Below are 24,979 nucleotides of genomic sequence, written 5' to 3' on the forward strand. Positions count from 1 at the left end.
CAAACCTCCAAATGACCTGAGAATATCGAGAGTCAAAGATCTCCAAGAGCCCAGCGGCAAAGAAACCCAAAGAAAATTCCAAGATAGCACCACAGATGTGCTGTCGCAACCACCAGAAAAACAAGAACCCAAAAAAAAATTGTGCTAGAGTCTGAGAGCCCCTAGGCTAAATCCGAGAAAACCAAAGAAAAAAAAAAAACTAGGAAGCGTGTTTACTCTAGGTTCAAAACACAAGCTTTGATACCATATTAGATTGACTGTAGCGCCCCAAACCGGGTGGCTTGGAGAATTACTATCTGCCACTTATAAATATGTCTCCCAACACATCTAAAAAATCTCTAAAGACTTCATAAGCAAAATCAATCTCATATCTTCTAAATAACTCATTACAAACTCCACATAGTCTATAATGCATTAATAATAAATCAAGGGGTCCACAATCTTCCGGTGATGATAACATACCAAACTGATAAAATCATAGGTCCTACTAAACCAAAGTATAATTAATTCTTAACATAATAAACTGATACATCTTAAGTCTCAATAAATCTAAACATCAAGAAGAACTTCAAACTCTTCTTCTCACAATGGTACCTTAGGTACACAACCGTCTATCCATATCTAGCCAAGCTCTCATTTCTATTCCTGACCCCCAGCTGGGTCATCAATATCATCTGAAAAATAATGAAGATCAGGGGGGTGAGTTATCAACAACTCAGTAAGCAGAAAACCTATACTAGTGTGTAAACATGAGCCATTTTTAGAAAGTTTGGTATGCAGAAACAAAACATTTTATTTTCATGTGCATATCTCAATACGTGTTATTAGAAAAATCAGAGCGACATTTCAACATTTTCTTATTCATAAACCATTTCATATACAAGAATACTTTGGCATAACATAACTGAATATCTTCATCTTATCATATCAAATACCATGTTTAACCCTCGTGGTAGGGTCGTGCTATCCCCGGTGGCCAAACCAGGTAGTATCATATTGTGAAACTTTCCCTTTTTCAATCTTGGAGTCCTGAGTGTGCACACAGGAAAGAACACATAAAAGACCACTTTGTTTCCAAAGTGGTTGCACTCATATCATATCATGTTGGTACCAACCATATCACGTGAACCAGTATCATCATATCAGAACCATATTCAGAATCAGAATAAAAACAGATAAGTATGCCAAAGGTTTTTCACATTCATATCATATCAAACCAAGTGTCGAACATATTCATATCATTTCCATTTTATCATAAACAAACCCAAATTATTTTATATTATACAAACAAAAATTCACAGATATCATATTCGCTCTTTTGCACATTTCTTATACGTGTCAAATGTTGCTCACGTCCACACTATTCATGTCAAGAAAAAGTATTTTCTCTTTCATTTAGATTTTTATGAGTGAATACAAAGCACACATACTGAGGTCATTTTCACATTTTCTTTTAAAAACATATCATGCATATTTTATAAACCAACTTTAGTTCATTTTCTTTATTTTTTTATGTAAATCTAGCATAGGAACCCCGCTTACTTGACTCTTGCAGCGTATTATCTAAACCTTGAAAATGACCTTTATCAATCTCGTCACCTATTCATAAAATAAGATATATAAACTAAGTGTTAAAAGACAATTGACACAACTTCTATCTAAATAAATAAAACCCATAATCCCAAACCATATAATAGCAAAAATAACTCACTATGACAACCATATAGTAATCTGGACAGCCCACATTCCAAAACAAAGTACCATATACTAATCTTAATATTGTCCAATACAACTATCAAAATTAATGTCAACTCAACTCATCAATAAATCACATTTATTTCAGCAGCTCATGATCCCAAGCAATCACCAACAATTTAACTAAAACGACACAACACAATGCACATTTCTCTCCGTTCACAACTCTACAACAGAAAAATCCCAACACTGCTAGATGTTCATCGGCACCCAACAAACTCCCTTCTAATTATTTCTAAAACACCAAACCAACAAACCAAAATTTATAAAATACTCAACAAAGTGAAAAACTTACAATGAATGCTCAACATTTAAGTGAAACCGAGAAGATTAAGAACTCACTGCACTGCAACACAACACACACAAGGCGAACCGAAAGAAAAACCACCAACTCACGGACCACTGAAGAAGCTCTCGGCAACCAGTCACAATATTTGTTTTCCACCCAACTTCGTTCAACAGGCCTCAACGTCACTCACAGAGATTGCCACTGCAACTCCAAGTAAAATGCGGAGAAAAACAGAGTAAGAGAGAGGGAAAACTAGAAAAAATAAAAGAAACTAAAAGAGAAAGAGGGGGTCGGCTAGGAGGATGTTATTCAGGGTCATAATTGCAGACTAAAAGAGAGGGAGGAGGAGATACCTAGGCAGAAAAATTACCAAGTGGAAGAGGAAGAGCCATGTATGCAGAGGGAAAAACCAGCTATCGAAAACAGAGGTACACGATAGGGAGAAACACAGTGATTTGCTGCAATGGAGGGAAAAATTGAAAATGAGGAGATTTAGGCCATGTGATTCAAACGCACAAAAACAACCAAATGAAAACAAGGAGATGCGGTCGGTGAAAATGGGTTACCTGTGAGAGAGTGCGTCTACGCGAGGGAACCCAGAAGAAGAAGAAAAAGAAAAGAAACCGACGAGAAAGTGGGGGAGAAAGAATCAGGGGGAAAACAAGAGAAAACTTACCCCCAAACGACGCCGTTCGCACACCTCCAAGGAAAAGGGCTAGGCCCTCGAGCACGAACCGGTCTCACACACAAGAAGAAAACTGGGCCTTACATCCTCCTCCCCTTACAAAAATTCCGTCCTCGGAATTTACTACAAGCTATAAGAATTTCCTTCGAACAAGTGAGGATACTTAACTCGCATCTCTTCCTCGAATTCCCAAGATGCTTCACTGATAGCATGATTATTCCACAAAACTTTAACCAACGGAATAGTTCGAGTTCGTAACACTTGCTCTTTCCTGTCCAAAATTCGCACTAGTTCCTCGGTGTAGGTCATATCCTTTTGAATCTGAAGGGGTTCATGATCTATAATGTGGGTAGGATCATGGATGTACTTCCTCAACATAAACACATGGAACACGTTATGCACTCCCGAGAATGCCGGTGGTAGAGCCACCCTGTAAGCCACTGGTCCAATCTGATCAAGAATCTCAAACGGTCCAATATATCTAGGGCTCAACTTACCCTTCTTTTCGAATCTCATAACTCCTTTCATCGGTGCAATCCTCAAAAATACCTTATTTCCAACCTCAAACTCTAACTGGCGGCGGCGTTTATCTGCATAACTTTTCTGTCGGCTTTGAGCTGCTTTCATTCTAACCCGAATGGTATCTATCTTCTCAGTGGTCTGTTGAATAATCTCTGGCCCTATAAGTTTCCTTTCACCTACTTCATCCCAATACAATGGAGATCTACATCTTCTGCCATACAAAACCTCGTAGGGTGCCATCCCAATGCTAGCCTGAAAACAATTATTATAAGCAAACTCAACTAATGGTAAATGTCGCATCCAAATTCCCTTAAAATCCATCACACACGCCCTTAACATGTCTTCTAAAATCTGAATAGTTCTTTCTGACTGTCCATCTGTCTGAGGGTGAAAAGCAATACTTGTGATACGCCATATGATATGGATAAGAGTAGGTGGTGTATGAGATCCCACATTGTTTGGGAATGAGAAGTTCTTGCTCTTTATAAGGTTCCAATGGAGCTCTAATTGTATCATTGACTAGTCCTTTTGGAGTATAGGCCATGTGGTTTGAGCCTTCCATTGGGGTGTTTCAAATGGTATCAGAGACTATCCCAACCAGAAATGTGGGACTTGAGCCGTGCCACCTACAATGGACAGGCCCGACAAGAACGTCAGAAATTTAAGGGGGGTAGATTGTGATACCCCATATGATATGGATAAAGGTAGGTGGTGTATGTGATCCCACATTGCTTGGGAATGAAAAGTTCTTGCTCTTTATAAGGTTCCAATGAGGCTCTAATTGTATCATTGACTAGTCCTTTTGCAGTATAGGCCATATGGTTTGGGCATTCCATTGGGGCGTTACATTGACCGAATGCCTCTCACCATTGTGAGAATTCCATTAAATAGAAAAGTTTGGTAGCTATACATGGAAACTCTATATATGGAAAACTAGCTATACACGTACTATATAGTTAGAGCTATACACGGCAAAGCTAAGAAAGGGAAACTAATATGTACAGCTGATGTAAATAAGGTAAGAAAGATATGGATAGAATCTTCCAATCATAGAATCTGCCGATCCTATTGACAATTTGGTCCCGAAGGCAACAAGCAAATAGGACTCGGCTCATACCTAGACTCCTCCAGCCCATTCTTAGAATAGACAAAGCCATCCCGCTCCCTCCCAACCTTTAAGTATAAATCTGGGCAGGTAGCTTTCTTGCTAGTTTAAGGTTGACGGTAGTGAAGTACAAGAAGGCCATTTCTGACCACCTCCCTTCTCACATAGTCCTACGTGGACGTTACTGCTCATACAGCTCTCAATCGACATACAATTAGTCTTCCCTTACAAACAATGGAAGTGTGGATGTCTCAACGTCAAATGGATGAATTTTGTTTTTCTTTTCAGCAATAACATGATGAGACGACCCTTTCACAAAAACCTACGGATCCTCCACCCTATCCTGCCATTTCATTGGTTGCTTAAACTCATCCTAGAAGAAGAAGCCATGTTTATTATGAGTAAACTAGGTTTTCCTTACTCATCTAAAAATAAATAAATAAATAAACTAGACTTTTCTTGGTCCTCTAGGTCTTTGTAACTACCTGTCTGAAAATGCTTTCAATTTGCCTTTTAGACATCTAATTCTTTTGATCTTGCCTTTTGTTAGCTCAGGCATGCTTCCTCTTACTCGATGGCATCCCTTGGTGCTTGTTTTATTTCCTTTTGCTTGCGTTCTTAGATTCTCACTGCTTTCTCTAATGCTAGCTGTTGGCAATAGCATTTGTACTGCTATAATGAAGTTTGCTCCTGGAAGATGGGAAAGGGGGTAGGGGGATGTTTGCCAGCCAGGCCTTGCTCAAGTGACCAGTTGCTTAATAATAGTTGTAAATTAAACTCACTCACCCCAAGGGGAGAAAAAAGGAAGAAGGGGAAAGACTTCTTTACTTGAAAATGTTTCTACCACCCAAATGTACATAAATTACTTGATGGCCTCTTAAATCAAGTTGCTTCTAGTCCTGAAAGGATGGTTCACTTTTTTTATTTTTCTTGGGGGTAATCAACTCCCCTTCCCTTTTGACATGCCCACATAGGACGGTGATGGGTTTTGGAAAGGTTCAAGTGATTCAAAACTCTTGACTCTGGGATGTACATGGACAATGAATGAATTAATGCTTTATTTAGGCTAAAATGAATTAATGCTGATGCTGATAACTTCCACAGATCTTTGAATGATAATTACCGGAAAACATCCAACTATAAAATGTTCAATGAAAGCATTAAGAAACATCATGTGTTCGAGAGGATTGCTATAACTTTTCTAATGGCAGGAAAATATGCTTTAATAATGCAGAAATGAACTTTACTTGAAATAACGATGTAAGAAATTTACTTCGTTTCTTATTCATTCCAGTAACTCTTTGTATATATATTATGCAGGTCTATTGGCCATAACAATTTCTCTGGAACTCTCCCTCCAGAACTTGGTAATTTGGTCAAACTACGGGAACTGTAAGTTCTAACATTTATTCTTTTTAATTTTTTTTCTACGAAAATTGCATGTTTCAACATTTCAGATGATGATAGTGTATACATTGCTTCGTATTACAGTTATATAAATAGTGGTGGGTTGGGTGGTGAATTTCCCTCAACATTTGCTAAGCTTCAAAACATGGAAGTTCTGTAAGCAGGACTGCTACTCTCACTCTATATGTTTTAAGCTGCCCCCCCTCCCTATACCATCTTGTGGTTGCCTTACTATCAGTGAGCTTTTTTTAATTTCAGGTGGGCATCTGACACTCCTTTGAGTGGAAAAATACCTGAATTTGTTGGTAATTGGACAAGACTTAAGCAATTGTAAGCAATAAAAAAAGATCTTTTTATTTCATCTTCTAGTTCATTATTATGAAAGTAACCTGTATTTCTGTGATAGATATTGGTCTTCTTGACAAGTCATCCAATTGTTTCTGTAGGAGATTTCAAGGGAACTCGTTTGAAGGTCCAATACCATCTAGTTTTTCTATGTTGATCTCACTGAACTCTCTGTGAGTAAATATTTGTTGCTGATTCAGGCTCCGTCTCTCTCTCTATTTCTCTCTCACTTCCCACTTTAACAAGGGAAGAAAAGACTAACTTCGGTAATGTTTGGGTATAATTGTCCAGACGGATCAGTGATTTATACAATGTGAGCTCTTCCCTTGATTTCATAACTAGCTTGAAGAACTTAACAGATTTGTAAGTGAGCATGCTACTCCGCACACTACAAATATATGCATTTTTTTCGAGTTGCGCATTTAGTCTTATCGTGTTAACCATTAGCTACTCCATTTTCTTTTTTGACACCTAAGAGTTCTGAGGAATGCCCTGATCGGTGGAACTATTCCTTCTAATATTGGAGAACACCAAAGTCTACAAATATTGTAAGCTCCTGAGTTTATGATTGAAACGTCAGCTTCATTATTGGAGTTACTGATAAAAAAAAAAAAAATTACTGGAGTTAGCTTTCATTAATTTGGCTATTTAAAATGCAGGGATTTGAGTTTCAACAACTTAACAGGCCGAATACCCAGTGCTTTGTTCAATATGAGTTCTCTTACATACTTGTAAAAACCATACACGCTCTATCTTCCCTTGCTTTAAGATATTTACTCATACAGCTATAATTGATTTTTTTGGTATGACCTTTTCTCACTTCATGATGTTTTGCCTTTTCTTTCTCTTTTCTTCCACCATATCGCAATGGCAGGTTTCTTGGAAACAACAGTCTTTCTGGACCGCTTCCTAGCCAAAAAAGTGAAATGCTTCAAAATATGTGAGTCTTAATGTCATAGAAGTCACAAGTGTACTGCCTTCAAATGAGTTATTACTATATAAGGTGGTATAGTTCTATTTTAGGTGGCTACAAAAAAAAAATCAAACTTAAATGTCAGGCATGGTGCATGCTAAAACCTTGCTTGTTAGAACATCAGGCTATCAAAATAATGTATCACCAAAGATTGTACTAGAAATGTCAAATGTAATTTACTCCAACCACTAAAATGCTCTCCAAGATTTGTTACTTAACAGCAAATTTGGATTCTAATGCCCCTAGAGTTTATAACGCAAAAACACTACCAACAAAAACGAGCAAGTGCATAAAAAATTTCTCCTGCCTGATAAACCTCAAAATACAGATGAAAACTCATGATAGGAACAACTTAGAAAACATGAAATAATATGTGAATTATCAAAAGAACAATGGCAAATTTCTTTTGCAAGGTGAGAACCCAATTTGAGTTGTTGCAACAATGTAGTGTTAAGCTTCTTAAAGTAAGATTAATTTCATGAATTGCTTAATACATTAGGCAGTAAACCAAAAAGAACTTAGTTTCATGGAGATTTCAAAAATAGGCATTAACCAAAGACAAAGAGATGCCTTCCATGCCACAAATATCCACAGTTAAAATACATTAGCTAGCTACTTACGTACTTAGCAACTTGCAAGAGGATCCAAGATTTCCTTCAAGTGTCTTAAATGAACTCAAATAGGGACTTACAAAGAATGGATAGACTATCAAGACTGACACGATAATTAGAGGGTCATATTACTCAGCCCCACAATTGACCAAAGTTTTTAATTTTTTTTTTTTCATAGGGAGGTCTCAATTACAGCTTGCACACTCAATTTGACAAGGCGAAAACCAGATAAATGAAAGCCTTAAATTACAATTAAACTTTAGTTTTAATAATACAAATCTCAGATCGAACTTATCTATGATATGAATTTGGAGATACAACAACTTAAACCCTACATTATTTTTTCTCTTTATCGGTAAACTAGTTTTTATTGATCAAAATAGTAGGCAAGAGCCCAAGTATACAGGATATGTACAAGAGTGATGCCTAAGCGTGCTAGTTTAGTGATACAAGTAATTCATGAAAGGTCATGCCATGAAAATCAATTACAATCGACCAATGAAGTAATGTATTGAAAAATAAGTTTCTAAGCTCATCCATTGATCGCTCTTGATCTTCAAAACATCTTTCATTCCTCCCCCTCCAAATGCACCACCATAGGCATATTGGGACCATCTTCCACATTGATGAAATTTGAGAGTTGCCCTGAATGCCTCTCCAAGAAGCTAGGGAGTCGCTTACCCTTGTGGCATCACCCAAGCTAATCCCAACCGAGCGAAGACTTCATTCCACTAAGTCATGGCAATCTCACACTGTAGTAGATGGTCAACGGACTCTCCACTCTTCTTGCACATACAACACTAATCCATGATTATGATTCGACCTTTCCTCAAATTGTCTAGAGTGAGGATCTTCCCCAAGGAAGCCGTCCATAAAAAAATGTTGCTTTTAGAGGTGCCTTTGTCTTCCAGATGCTCTTCAATGGGAATGGATTTGTGTTGTGATTGATCGTCACTCGGTAGAAAGAGCGTAATGTGAATATTAACTTCTTAGAGGGGCACCAAAAAATCTTGCCTTCAACTCCTCCGATCTTGTGCATATATGAGGAATGTAACATTCCATTGGGGAATACAATTGGAGATGATTAATAGGTCTGCAATTGAGGCTTCTTTCATTCTTGCTAAACCATAAACTTGTGGATAAGTTTCCTTGAGTGCCTTATCGCCGCACCATACATCATGCCAAAATTTGACATTGGCTCCGTTACCCATAGTAAAATGGATATTACTTGCATATATATCCCAACCTCTTCTAATATGCCCCACTCCATAAGGCCCACCCACCTCACTAGAGCACCATCCTCCCCATGGTTCCTCATGCTTCAATTTGATAAAAATTCTCCACAAGGCCCCTTGTTTGTAGTGATATCTCCATCGCCATTTACCAAACAAGGCTATGTTGAAAGATTTCAAGTTTTGAATACCCAAACCTCATTTGATGGGAGAGCATATTGTTGCCCATTTCACCAAGTGAAATTTAAACTCTTCATTTATTCCCCCCCTCCGAGAAGTCCCACTGGAGTTTCTCCATAGGATGAGCCACCTTGGTGGGGAGCGGAAATAATGAGAGGAAAGAAGTTGGCAAATTGGAAACAACACTTTTGATTAAGGTGACCCTATCACCTTTCGATAAATACATCCCCTTCCAACTAGCTAATTCATCTCCATTTTTTCTAGAACATCATCCAAATAGATTTTGATTTGAACGTTGCACCCAACGGGAGGCCAAGATATTTTATGGGCAGCTGAGATATCTTACATCCCAAAATGGAACCCATACTCTCCACATTAGGAACATCCCTCACTGACACTACTTCTGATTTGGCCAAGTTCACCTTTCAAGCCTGATACAACTTCAAAGCATAATAGAAGAGCCCTCAAAGCTCGACTTTGATCATGGCTGGCCCCACGAAAAACTAACGTATCATCGAAAAATAATAGATTAGATATGTTGAGCGAGCCAGTACTTGCCTCCCCCAATAAGAATCTAAATATAAACCCACCCTCCATGACACCTAAAATCATCTTACTAAAAGCTTCCGTCACAAAAACAAAGAGTAGTGGAGATAAATGGTCACATTGTGTCAATCATCGTGAGCTTTTAAAGAAGCCTTTTGGCGTGCCATTCACCAATATAGAGAAACAATTTGTGCATAGAGATACAATGATGGATCCATGTACACCATTTCGTACCAAAACCACATCTCTTGAGCATGTATAGTAAGAATCTCCAGTTGACATGATCATAAGCTTTTTCCATATCCAGCTTGCACAAAAGCCCCGACTCTCCCTACTTGAGTCTCTTATCCAAATATTCGTTGGCAATAAGCACTGAGTCAAGGATTTGCCTACCTTTGACAAAGGCATTATGAGGCTTCGATATTAACTTCTCCAACACCTTACTCAACTGATTCGCTAATACTTTGGAGAGAATTTTGTACAACTCACTGACCAAGCTAATGGGATGATAAACTTTTACCTCTACAACGCCTAACTCTTTTGGTATAAGCGCTATGAAAGTTGCATCAAGGATTTTTCCAAACCTTCCATTTTCATGGAACTCATTGAAGACCCCCATGATGTCTTCTTTAAGCACTTCCTAGCTTGTTTGAAAAAAAAATCCATAGAGAAGCCGTCTGGACATGGACCCATGCGTTTTAATACTTGCCTGAGCTCTAGCTTGTCAAATGGCCTTTCGAGTTGTTCCATTTCATGTGAATCAAGGACGTCAAAAGCAAGCCCATCCAATTGCCATCTCCAAGAAAATTGTTCAGAGAGCACATTCTCATAGTAATTGACAATGCGATATGTGATCTCATAAACACTACATTAAGTGCAAGCTGAAAACATAATTCTCAACTATTCTCAATACAATCACAACCGAATTTAATTGAGAATTCAAGCTTAAATTTTTAGATGTTTTTCTTGTAGTAGCGCAATTAATTTGCAGAAAACTTGATTGGACCAATAAGTTCCCAGAATCATGCATAATTGAAACTTTAACTTTAATATTCCTTCTGTACACCTCAATATAATTGAAATGAACCTAAAATTAGCTCAATTAGTCTGAAAACTTTGGCCTTTGTACCTGATATGGTTCAATTCATTGAGAAATGCCAAGATTAGAGTGAGTCTGGTTTAGATCATATCAGTGGTTTATACGCCATTCCTGACCGACTCATCTATGGGTTGATCTATAGATGACCCAGATTGCATTTTGGGGTCTAGGTGATTGTATTTAAGTGTGAAGCATGGAGAGGTATATATAAAACAGCAGTGCTACATGCAAGCGACCCACGAAATCGTGGGGGAACGGTGGCTGAAGTGGCTAATATATTAAAAAAAACAAAACAGAATGGAGGGAAAGTTGAGATTTCAGATTTTAGAAGTTCGCTTCTGGGTCTGGACTCATTGCATAGAGGAACCAATACCTGCAAGGGTATGGGATGTGCTCTTTTTGACGGCCTTTGCAACAACTCAATCCTGGTAGGTGCAACACTGACTCTGGATAAAGAACTACTGTTTCCAAACCTACTGCTGCTCCCTACCATTGAAGCACCAGTCACAATGCCCTAGAACAGTCCCGATGCAATCATGCCTCCCATGTTTGTCTCCTGCTCCAGTGTGGCCACGTGCAATCAGTGCGGCCACGTGCACTCTTTGTGCAGCCTGGCAACGCACATCTCTTTCCACCACCATGGGCAACACAAAACTTAGAAATACCTGCTTTATTACACGTTGCGCAGACAATAAGAACAGCAAAATTGTGGCAGTGATCAAAGTGCCCATTCTAGAATAAATAAATAAACAAAAGCAACTTTAGTTGCAAATGACTAAGAACACACGGCAAGCACATGTGATAACTTTTACCAATTCCTAGCCCCGTGCATGTGTTAACAGTTGATGTTCCTCAATAATCGAACCCCTCGAAATACTATGTAATACCAACATCGGTGATGACGGCAGCTCATCTTGTACTTCGGCATCTTCCTTTGTATCCATTTTGAAACACCTTCAAAGACCATCAATCCATTGCAATAGACAACCCAAAGACCAGCATAACACTAACCTCAGTTCATCGAACTTTACTGATTCCATGAGATATCGACCTAATTAAGCAGACCCAAATGAGAAAAAACACCAAATCTCACATGGGTACGCTTTATTTCTTTGTGATCGTCAACTCAATGACTACCCAAATCCAGAAAATATTCGGAAACGCTCAAGATATCTAGAAAGTCGTCACTTTGACACGGGACATATGTGTACTCAAACTAGTTGATGCAGGTAGTCAAAAGCTGGTTAGCACAAAAACAAAAACAGGGGAAGTTTCAATACAAACACAATAATACATACATTAACAGAGAAAATAGACTTGTGAAACTAAGTTCTCTATTTTATTCGATTGCTTGTGGCTTGAAGGGGGGAAAATAAGGCTTCGTGGGTTGAAGAGAAAACATACTTGTGAAACTTGAGGAGACAAAATCAGATCTTGAGGAGGAAGGAGGAAAAGGGAAACTCGTCAGACTAGACGAAACTCAGAGGATCTTGCGAAGATGGAGATGGAGAAGGGTAGATGGAGAAAGATAAGAGGAGAAGCAAGCAAAGTGGACGGGAGAAGGGGAAAAGGGAGAAGGAGATAACAGGCAAAGTGTATTCGAGGAATGCATATCTCAAATGAAACATTTCGTTTCATTAAGCCACCTGGGACATGGTTATACGACGGTTACCCCAGTCGGTTGTATTCAGCATTTTCGTATATAAAAAAACAAGAGAAATGTGTGTGTGCGTGTGTGTGTGAGAGAGAAGGGGGGACTGATGGGGGGAGAAAGAGACTTGTCAAGGGTGGGGTCTGTTACGGAAAGCATGGTGCATCGGTCTAAGTCATAACTAGTGTATTAGAGCTGTCGAGAAAGGGGGAAGAGAGAGAGAGAGAGAGAGAGAGAGAGAGAGAGAGAGAGTGGCAGTCAGGCTCTGTGAAGGCTCAATTGCTTATTATACAATAAAAAGCAAGAAATAAAAGAAAAAACTGCGGCTTTATTTTTATTCGATTATCAAGGATTACCATAAAAATGCTGGAGATTCCATTGCTACATCTCTGATCGGTTTCATGTCTATAATAGGTCCTGGGAGATCATTATTGGAATTTCATTGGCAGTCAATGTACTTCCATCTCATCTTCAATTTAAATATCCTTGTAATATCACGAGTGTCCTAGGCATGCTTCATGACAATGTGGCTGTTTTAAAAATATATTTCACCGGAAGGAAAATCTGTTCAAAATCTATATAGAATGTTGTAGTTTGCTGTGACTGGACACTCATAAGCATTCTCATGCTAAGTTTGGATAAATCCATCCCTTTGTTTCTTTGGATAAGTAGATGCATCTCATGCTAAGTTTCCTATATGACCTATTGAATATCTCCTTAATAAATGCGAGGAAAGAGGACATCTTCCATGTGATAGCATGGAATCAATCTAATTGCTTTTCTAATTTTTTTACTTATTCATTCCTATTAATATGATTTTGGATGCAGAGATTTATCTTACAATGATATATCAGGAAGCTTTCCGAGTTGGGTAACTACCTCTGGTTTACAACTGTATGTCTCTTATTCTTATACATCTTTTCTCACAAAAATTTTGCTGGCTCTAACATTTTGCTTTGAAACATTAGGTATTCTGGTGCTCATATAGAGCTTCTTTTCTATCTTTTCTCAAGCATCACTTGCATAATCTTTCTTGAACAAATGTAAAGAATCAACTACATATTTTAATTAACCAATTATACAAGTATTAAATAATCTCATGCTTGTCCGCCTATCATTGGGTTTCCAGATAGTTATTTTAAACATTCCACTTGTTTTGAATGCTTGAATCCCTGCAGTGACATCTCTTTCTCTCTCTCTCTCTCTCTCTCTCTCTCTATGCATGTGTGCGCATGTTGGGTTTGGCTGGTACTGTTGGGTAATATTATCACTTGCAAAATTAAATCTATTATCCAAGCATATAACTAGAGTGATTAAACAAGCAAACAATCAAAACAAAACACAGCAGATATTTTACGTGGAAAAACCCTCCAGTTAAGAGGGAAAAAAAACCATAGGGCAACTCCGATCAAATCCACTATAATAATATAGAGTTTACAATACTCAAGTTTATACCCAAAACTTGAGTTCTCAACAAATTGGAAAATACAACAATAATTAATCTCTAAGAAAACAATAATCTCACCCCAAACCACTAATTTGATAATGCCTGGGAGATCCCCATTTTGAATACTACAACTCTCTAGAGTACCCAAAGAGAAACACCACTTAGAGAAATTCTCAATTTTTACTGTGTAGAGAAATATCTGTGTGAAATCCACACCCAAACGACAAAAGAAAACTTTTTGCTTTTCACTTGTTGCGCCGTCTCCCTCTCCAGCCCATCATAAGAGGAGATTATAATCTAACATCTCAGTTAGAGTCCAAGCAAGCTGATCTAGCACAAAACTCCAGCTTCTCTATTCCCTTCCTTTGATTGAAACCTTTTACCACCAATCGACCTTTGTGTTTTACTAGCTTTCCATCATTACTCTTACACTTGAACACCATTTGTTTCCTAGAGCCTTTTTGGCTTCAGGGAGCTCCACTAACTCATAAGTGCCATTCTTGTGTAAAGAATTCATCTCTTCCTCCATAGCATTCATCCACTTTTGTTGTTCCTTATGAGTTTTCACTTCTTGAAAACTTTCTAGCTCCCCCTCATCAGTAATCAAAACATAATCGGACTCAGGATATCTAGTTGATGGACGATGCTCCCTTGTAGACCTCCTAACCTTTGGTTCTGGTGGAGTAGACTGCTCTCCCTGCTCGACACTCTTTGTCCCTACTTCATCATTCTCATCAACTGCTGCTGGCTCATCACCTTGATCTTCAACTTGTATCTCTTCCCCATTAGTGGTACTCTCTGGAGACAAAGAGATAGGTGTAAGTTTAGAAACACCTTCAGCTTCTTGTTTGGGCTTCTCTACTTTCTCAAAGTCTGCCAATGTTTGGTTTTCTATGAAAATCACATCTCTACTTATGATGATTTTCTTCTTCTCTGATTCCCATAGCTTTTAGCCAAATTCTGCATCTCCATAGCCAACAAATACACAAGGAGTGGTGCCCGAAGTATTCTCCATTTAATTTTTGCAAGTTCACCACACCCACACAACCAAGCTTTGATACCACTTGTTGGGTAATATTATCACTTGTAAAATTAAATCTATTATCCAAGCATATAACTAGAGTGTTTAAACAAGCAAACAATCAAAACAAAACACAGCAGATTTTTTACATGGAAAAACCCTCCAGTGTAGAGGGAAAAAAAACCATGGGACAACTCCGATCAAATCCACTACAATAATATAGAATTTACAATACTCAAGTTTATGTCCAAAACTTGAGTTCTCAATAAATTGAAAAATACAACAATAATTAATCTCTAAGAAAATAATAATCTCACCCCAAACCACTAGTTTGATAATACCTGTGAGATCTCCATTTTGAATACTACAACTCTCTAGAGTACCCAAAGAAAATCACCACTTAAAAAAATTTCTAATTTTTACTGTATAAAAAAATACCTGTATAAATCCACACCCAAACAACAAAAAAAAACTTTTTCCTTTTTCCTTTTCACTTGCCGCCGTCTGCCTCTTTTTCTCTTTGTTTTAGTTACTTTCTCACGCACCCACCCGTAAAGCACGTCATCTTCCTTTTATAATTGCAAGAAGGAGCCCTAATGGGCTTAAGTGAGATTTGGGCTGGACCCACTCAACAGGTACATGAAGACAAAAACATAATAAGGTTCTTTTCATGGAATTATACAGGAACTTGGTGGCCAACAATTTCACGTTTGGTAGCTCAAACGTAAGGTGAGTAATTGAATTATGGTATCTCTTATTCATTCATTATAAACCCATTATTGAATACAGAAATGAGAAAAAAGGAAAACAAAAAAAGAAGAAAGAAACGATAGGAGGAACAAACCTTTCTTCTGTGTTTTCAGAAAACAAGAAGAAAGTTTAGAAGGCCTGGGTTTATAGTACACCTCATGTATGGTAACGCACATTTCCACACTGATTAAAAAACACATCATACTCATTCCAGTTATCCAGTCCCAAAACAAGAAAAGAATATGGAACACATTGCATTGATATTCTATGAGAATAGGCTGTCTTCAACAATAATTATCTGAAAATAGTTTTTGAAGATATGTACAAAAATTGCTTTTAAGAACAAGAGCCCTACCATCCCAAATTAGCTGCAATTTTTCACTTCTGCAGATGATAAATGTAACACCCCGTATTTTAGTGTAATTTTTACTGAAGGATTTTTATTATTTATTCAAAAATTTATTCTCTTGTTTTAAAATTGTTGGATTTATAGTTGTGTTATTTTTATGATTTTAATTCTGTGAAAATTATTTTTGAAGTGCTTTCTCTAAATTAATTATTTTTATGCGTTTAAATTTCTTCTCAAATTAAATTAACTTGTTGTGGGGTTTAATTATTTATTTTCATTTTAATCATTACGTTTGAATTATTTTATTTTACTTGCTGTTTTAAAATCGTTTCCGTTGGATCTTTTTTTGTGACCCAAGATTTGAGGATTTGGACCTTATTTCTTTCCCTACATTTTTTTTCTCTTTTCTCTTTTCTTTTTCTTCTTTTTTTTCTTTCTTTCTTTTTCTTTTTCTCCCCCCTGCTGCCGCGCGGACGTTTCTCTCTCTCTCTCACGCCGTGCAACCGTTCCTCACCCAGCCCACCGCCGTCGCGCCGCCGTGCGCGACACCGCCCACCCCATCGTGCTCCCCACCGGCCGGCGACCTCCCTCTCCGATTTCCAGCCCCAGCCGCGCCGCCGTTAGCCTCCACGCACCACACGAAGCCGCGGCATTCCTTGCGCCGCTGCGCCGCCGTCGTTCCACCACCGGCCACCATCTTCCTACCACTTCATCCCTGACCTCTTGGCAACCCTTTGGACCCAACCCCAGCTCCGATCCGTCACCGGTGAAGCCCCACCAAGTCCATTTACGATTTGTACGTTTTTGGCCTTAAAACACCATTTGCGCCGTCATCCACGGCAAACCACCACCACCATTGGCTTCACCGACCTCTCTAGGCCCTACCCTATCATTTTGGGGTCTTCGTTTGTCTCCGTTGAAAAGTGGGTATTTGTGACCCACGGCCACAGTGTATTTTACACTGTGGTGTTGCTCAGACGTCGCCTTTTTCAGTTTCGTGATCCTTCGGAAATCATTATATAGCAATGTAAGTATTTTTTTTCAAAGAATTCTCGTGAATTTAATGTATTTTTGCACTAGCACATTACACTGTATTTTAATTGCTGGTTGGTTTTGCCGGACTGAGTCCGAGGAGTAACGGAGTTGATTGGATTGGGTGATGGAGTTGTTAGTATGATTGGTTTAGACTATGAGATTTGTTGGCTGTTCGGGTTTAAATATTGGTGTTTTGTGTATGATGTGGGTTGTGGTGGATATTGGTGATTTTATGAAGTAATGATATACTTTGGGATTATGAAGATTTTTTAAGTTTGGAGAAATTAAGATAGATTATTTTAGAAGCTTAGGCTTAAATATGGAAATCCGTAATTGGTTGAAAACTTACGGAAATTGTGTGATTATTTTTTTATAGGTGACGATTATTAGTCGACTCAACATTTTTTGAAGAAATTTCTGAAAAGCTAAGAAGTCCAGGTAAGCGGGGTTCATATACTAGTTTTGCATAAAAGAAATAAAATGAGGTTGACTTTGAGAATAAACGTGTTTGTTTTTGAAAAGAAATGATCTGAAAACAACCTCAGATGTTCTTTTTTTTCTGCATATGCATAAATTCAATATATGAGAAAGTATTTTCTGTCATGACTGGTGTAGACATGAGCAAGTTTTGTGTACTTTATTTCTGAACTATGTAAAAGAGCGAATATGAAAATCTGGAAGTTTTGTTATGAACAAATGAGAATATTTTGTTTATGTTTATCTCGAACATGTGAAATGATCTGAAGCCTTTCAATGTTTTGTTTTGATATGAGGTATCATCTGAGAATCTTGGCATGATGTTCTGATTCTGTATATGATTGTAACCGGATTTTCGATGAAATCCGTTCTGTTTCTGTTAAGGCCCAGCCACGGGTATAATGGTGGTTTATAACCCTACCACGGGGGTGAAACATGGAAAATGGCCCAGCCACGGGTATAATGGTGGTTTATAACCCTACCACGGGGGTGAAACATGGAAAATGGCCCAGCCACGGGTATAATGGTGGTTTATAACCCTACCACGGGGGTGAAACATGGAAAATGGCCCAGCCACGGGTATAATGGTGGTTTATAACCCTACCACGGGGGTGAAACATGGAATATGGCCCAGCCACGGGTATAATGGTGGTTTATAACCCTACCACGGGGGTTAAACATGGTATTGTCCCGATGTGATATTAAATGAAGATAAGATTATAATGTTTCAGTTTAGAAATGTCAACGGATTCTATTTTTGGAATAAGTTCATTTTTCTGAAAATTTCGCTCTAATGTTTTTGTACAAGTTTTGTTTCTACATTCTGAAAGTAAATGTTCTGTTCGGCTTATCAAATGTTATAAATGCTCATGTTTACATGCTAGTATATGCTCTCTGCTTACTGAGTTGTTGATAACTCACCCCGTTAATCTTCATAATATTTCAGATGACATCGATGGCTCAGCTGAAGATCAGTATTAGAGTCTATGGAGAAGATTAGCATTGTTTTGTTGTTGGGTATCTCATGATATTAGTGTTGGTGTTGGAGGTTAATTATCTTTCTTAAGTTTGCTTCAATGGATTTAGACGGTTTATGGATACTTATGTTAATGTTATATTATTTCTAGTTGTTATTTGAGACATGAAGAAGAGTTGATTTTATTTGGGTTGTTGGATTGAATATTGGATAGATGAGTTTATTTGATTTATTTAATTGAAGTATATACGTTCGATTTGAGGTTTGGGAAAATGGATAAATTCTTGAATTTGGAAGTACTCTAGCCTTGTTAGAGTTCATTATCAAGTTTTATGAGTTAACTCTCCGGACCCTCAGGGTCGGGGTGTTACAATAAAATTTCTGTCTAGATTGAGCATCTATCATTTTCTGTGCTTGCAGTACTTTGCCAGGGTTGAATTGTCTACAGAAGAGCTTTCTGTGCAATAGGAATTCTCCACGTTGTAAGTTTTTTGGTACTCTGGTTTCTTGTTTTGCTTGGTAATTTCACCAACTCATGGAAAAAGTAAAAGTATTTGTATTATACTTTTCTTTTCTCTTCTAGTTGTACCATATATATTAAACCCACCCGTGGGAAGCCCAAGTAGTAAGGGTGAACTTGCGTGCATGAGTCCTATGTCACAGGTTTGGTTCCCCCTAGGAGGGATTAAACTGCAATTTAAGTGGGAGGCCATGGCAGGGGTTGCTGTGCTAGTCTCCCCAGAGGTTTAGGTTTCATGGGTGAGTCCTAAGGACTTTGTCGTGAGGTGGTTTCCCCGTCATCCAATATATATATATATATATATATATAATATATATATGTCATGTATATAACCAAATTGGACTTGGATGGAAAAATGCAAAAGAGGTATGAAGGAACTTCAGAAGAACATGGGAAGGATTCAAATTACACATTTATCCACATACTCATTGCTGCCTGAAGATGTACAATGAAGTGAGGAGCACGTTATTGAGAGAGTAGTTTTAGTGTTTCGTCTATATGTTATAGCTTTCCTTCAACTTCCAACTTGAGTCCGATAAATTTAGTTCCTTCTCTAGGGACAACATTACTGGAACCACTTCGAATTATTTTCAATCATCTCAGCTCCACCATGAAACTGAGATTTTTTATTACTTATTTTAATCTTAAAAGAGTATCCCAGTCAATGAAATGATTTCTTATAACTGGTTCCTAGAGGGTCAAGCCCCCCTTGGTTTACCTATGTATACATCAACACCAACGCTTTCATTTTGAATCTTACAGATGCAAACTTTTCAATCAAGTGCGGTGACAGAGCAATGATAACTGCTGATGGCACGGTGTATGAGGCTGAAAATGCTTCTCTTGGTGCAGCTTCGTTCTATGTAACCAGATTTGACAAATGGGCAGTGAGCAATGTGGGGCTGTTCTCTGACCGCCAAAATACATCTTATGTAGCAAATACCTTCGCACAAGTAACTGGGACGACTACGCCAGAGCTTTTCCAGAATTCAAGAATATCCCCTGGATCACTTAGGTACTATGGCCTGGGTCTTGAGAATGGAAAATATACTGTAAGAATGCTATTTGCAGAAACAGGTTTTGCAGATCGAAGCTCACAGTCTTGGAAGAGTCTAGGGAGGAGGGTATTTGATATCTATATTCAGGTAAGAACTGTATAAAGCAAAACTCTAAACTATCCCTCATTGACGTAGAACCACTAAAATGTTTCTATATGCTAAACCTTCAATGCATTATTTTTCAGATAGATATATCACTATGCCCTCTCTGTTGCTTTTTTAGGGGAGTCTCCAACAGAAAGACTTTGACATATCAAAGGAGGCAGGTGGTGTTGATAGAGCACTTGAAAAGGTTTTCAATGCTACTGTTTCGGAGAACTACCTTGAAGTTCATTTGTTTTGGGCTGGTAAAGAGACCTGCTGCATACCAGTGCAAGGTTACTATGGCCCAATGATTTCGGCCCTCCGTGCTATTTCAGGTACCATTTGTAACAGGATGCGGCTACTATACCGTCCCAATTTGACCGCTGGGCTTACCGCCCAGCGTTAATTTTTTTTTTCTTTTTTTTTTCATATTTTTTAACATATTTAAATATATTTAAAAAATAAAAAAAAAATACATCAAATATATTTAAAATAACTTTTTTAATTATTAAATAAATAAAAAAATTTGACCAACGATCAAATTGAGATGTCAATTTGAAAAGGCAAAGTAGACTTTTCCTTTGTAATAATTTACAGGTCTCTATTCAATTTCAAATGGCATAATGTTCGTCTCTACCTTTGACTGCTACTGATCATTGGCTTCTATTGCTCAGATTTCCAGCCTACTGTTAGTGGAATTCCACCAAGTACTTCAAAAGGGAAGAACAGGACAGGGTTGGTTGTTGGTATTGCAGTCTCTGTAGGAGTTGTTAGCTCAATACTGATAGTTGCAGTTTGTTTTATGAAAAGAAAATCAGACAGCAATGACGAGGAAGGTAAGCGCATGGTAGTTCTTTCAACAAAGCCTGTCCGAGTACTTAGGCTATGCCTATTATTTCTCATTAATAAAATTCTTATTTACCGATCAAAAAAATTTATTTCAACAAAACCTTTATTTCTTACTCTTTCCTTGTTTGTCTTTGCAGAGTTTCTTGGTATTGGTCCTAGACCAAATACTTATAGTTATGCTGAGCTCAGATCCGCCACAGAAGAATTTATACCTTCTAATAAGTTAGGAGAGGGAGGATTTGGACCTGTTTACAAGGTAAACATTCTTAATATTACATAGCCATTTAATACACAATGACGATTCGATATTAAAAATAATTAAGTGATTCTAAATATTCTTCACCAAAGGAGGGCTTGTTTTTTCTTTTGTTTAACTGTGGTACATTATAGGGTACGCTTTCTGATGGGAGGGTAGTGGCCGTGAAGCAACTTTCAGTTGCGTCTCAACAGGGGAGGAGTCAGTTTATTGCTGAGATTAATACCATATCTGCTGTACAACATCGCAATCTTGTGAAACTGTACGGATGCTGCATTGATGGAGATAAACGTCTCCTCGTTTATGAATATCTTGAGAACAGAAGTCTTGATCAAGCACTCTTTGGTATGATACTAAATAATCATCTCGTGTTTTTTTTCTTACTAGAGAAACAGAATTCTAAAATTTTTGAATAAAACACAAAAGAACAAATTGTACAGGAGAAACATCTAACTAGAAATAGAAAACTGTCAAGATTGGTCTAAATACCTCTTTCCATTGTTTTCCTTCATTTATATAGAAAAGGGTTACAACCGAGCACTCATTCCAGTGCTTAATTGCTACTAGTCTTACTATACACGTCAGCTGCTATTTACTGTACACGAAGAGTCTATTTACTGTACACGTTATCTATTTATCTGCTATACTATCTAGATATAGAAAGTATCTCTGTAAAAGTATCTTTGTAACATCCCCCTCAAATTGATGCTGGTGGATCAAGAAGCATCAATTTTTCAACCAAGAACTGATGTCGGTGCCGAGAAAGAGCTTTAGTGAATAGGTCTGCAGTTTGATGTTCAGTGGAAATGTGAGGGAGTGTAATCACATGTTTGTCAAATGATTCATGTATAGAATGGCAATCGACTTCGATATGTTTCATACGCTCATGGAAAATAGGATTAGCGGCGATCTGAATAGCACTGTTATTATCAACATGAAGATGAGTGGGATGTAGCTGAGGAAAACCAAGTTCACCCAATAACCAACGAAGCCATGTGATCTCAGAGCATGTGGAAGATACAGCATGATACTCAAATTCAGTAGTGGACTTGGAAACTCTGTCTTGCTTCTTACTCTTCCAAGAAATGAATGCGTTGCCTAGGAACATGCACCAGCCAGTAACAGAGCGACGAGTATCTACACATCCAGCAAAATCAGCATCACTATACCCCACCAACTGTAAGGAAGATTTTTTAGGAAAGAACAACCTGCGTGTAGAGGTGCCCTTTAGATATCGGATAATGCGACGGACAGCGGCTAAATGAAGATGTCGGGAAGCCTGTATAATTTGACTAACTTCCTATACAACAAAAGAAATGTCAGGACGAGTAATCGTCAAGTAGTTCAAACTCCCAACAAGCTGCCGATACAAGGATGGATCCGATACAAGCTTAAGATTTACCTCCAAGGGAGTAAAAACAAAGTTACCTGATTGGTGACCACCCAATGAAATAACGTCCTACGTGTATTTGTACTAGTGTAACAACGTACCAGTTGGAGTAAGTTGTACCTCAAGGCCAAGAAAATACTGCAGGGGACCAAGATCTTTCATGTGAAAAGAGGCCTTGAGATGCTGTTGTAATTGCTTAATTAACTCAGTATCGGAGCGAGTGATCTCAATGTCATCGATATATATGAGAAGCAATACGATTCTTGCAGAAATCTTGCGAAGAAAAAGAGAGGAATCAAACTGACTCTGAGTAAAATGAAAAGCAAGCAGGTTAGAGCAAAATTTGTCAAACCATGTATGCGGAGCTTGTTTCAATCCATACAAGAATCGGCATAACCGACAAACCTTTGAGGAAGGTGTAGCAAACATGCCTAAAGGTGGGGACATATAGATTTCTTCCTTCAAATCCCCATGTAGAAAAGCATTCTTCACATCCATCTGCAGTAGACACCACCCTTGCGATGAGGCAAGTGCCAAGATAGTCTGCACAGTAGTCATTTTGGCAACAGATGCAAATGTTTCATCATAATCAATACCATACTCCTGTCGATTCCCAAGAACCACGAGACGGGCCTTATATCTGTTCAGTGAGCCATCAGCTCGAAACTTGATTGAGTACACACATTTACAACCAAGAGGTTTGACATCAGATGGACAAATTATAAGGTCCCAAGTGTGATTATCTTGAAGAGCTTGGATTTCCTCTTGCATGGCCTGCTGCCAACACGCTTAGGTGGATACCTGAGTGTAGGAGTGAGGAACAAAAATAGTGTCGAGAGTGGCAGTAAGCGAGATGTGAGGAAAACCATACCTATCTGGTGGATGTGTAACTCGGGTGGACTGCCGAGGTATAGAAACCTTAGAATCAGATGACGGATCAATGTATGGAAGGGGTGTTGAAGAAGGGGAAAGACATCGATGATACACCATACTTGGTTGAAATCGCTTAATAGAGGAAGACACATCATCAAAAGTGGGAAGAAGAGTAATAGGAGGATTAGAAATAACCTGAGACTGAAATAAATATTGATTTTCAAAGAAAATCACATTTCGTGAGATTCGGGATTTATTTGCATGAGCATCATAACAAACAAATCATTTCTGAGTACGACTATATCCCATAAAGGCACACATGACAGACTATGCAGCAAGCTTGTGACGCTCAATAGGTGGCAGATGAACAAAACAAACACACCCAAAGATATGAAAGGATTGATACTCAGGAGATATGCCAAATAATCGAAAATATGGAGAATCATAATCTAGAGTAGTAATAGGCAAACGATTGATCAAATAGACAGCAGTAGATAAAACTTCTACCCAGAACTTAGAAGGTACAGAAGAATCAATCAACAAAGTACGAACGACATCTAAGAGATGACGGTTTTTACGCTCAGTGACACCATTTTGTTGAGGAGTATAAGGACAAGAACGCTGGGAAATGGTCTCCTTTTGCTGAAGAAAAGTTTGAAAATAGTGAGACATGTACTCTCCACCTAAGTCGGAGCGTAAAGTTTTGATATAAATATTGAACTATGTCTCAACAAGCGCAACAAATTTTTGAAAGACAGAAAACACATCAGTTTTAGAACGAAAAAAATATATCCAGGTGAATCGACTATAATCATCGCTAAACGTCACAAAATAACGATACTAACCATGAGAAATAACAAGATTCACACCCCAAACGTCAGTATGCACAATCTCAAAACAGTTGGAAGCACGACTACCATGTGCAGGAAGAGGTAAAATTTTACTTTTACCAAGACGACAAGTAGCACAATCAAAAGATATAGGAGAAGAAGAAAATGAATTGTTATTGCCCAAAAAACCATGTTTCATAAGATGAGTAAAGACAACAGAATTAGGATGACCTAATTTCTTATGCCAGACTTCATTAGTATTGGCAGTAGCCGTATAAGCAAGAGAAACAACATTAAGAATAGAAAACTGTAAGGAAAATAAACATCCTATTTTAGGTCCCTTCGCGATCACCGTCCCCGACACCTGATCCTGCACAAGACAACCACCGCGAGAAAAGTGAACATCACAATTATTATCTACTAATTGTCTAATAGAAATCAAATTGGTGGACAATCCAGGAGAGACAAAAAAAATCCCCAAATGAAGAGCCCAAATTACCAACAATAGTAATAGGAAGAGTACTGCCATCAATGATCTGAATATTTTGCATGCCTCTATACTTATGAACACCATGGAGACCTGTCGTATTATCAGTCATATGATTAGAAGCGTCCGAATCAACAATCCAAGAAGTTGAGTTAGTATCTGTACCTTGTAGGCCTA

General features: G+C 38.1%; 1 pseudogene; it reads left to right on the forward strand.

The window, feature by feature from the left end:
- Nucleotides 1–3,072: 3,072 nt before the first annotated feature.
- LOC109021109 overlaps nucleotides 3,073–24,979 on the forward strand; it is a 28,459-nt pseudogene continuing 6,552 nt past the window's right edge.

The sequence above is a fragment of the Juglans regia genome, chromosome 3, assembly GCF_001411555.2.
Source record: "Juglans regia cultivar Chandler chromosome 3, Walnut 2.0, whole genome shotgun sequence".
Taxonomy (NCBI): Eukaryota; Viridiplantae; Streptophyta; class Magnoliopsida; order Fagales; family Juglandaceae; genus Juglans; species Juglans regia.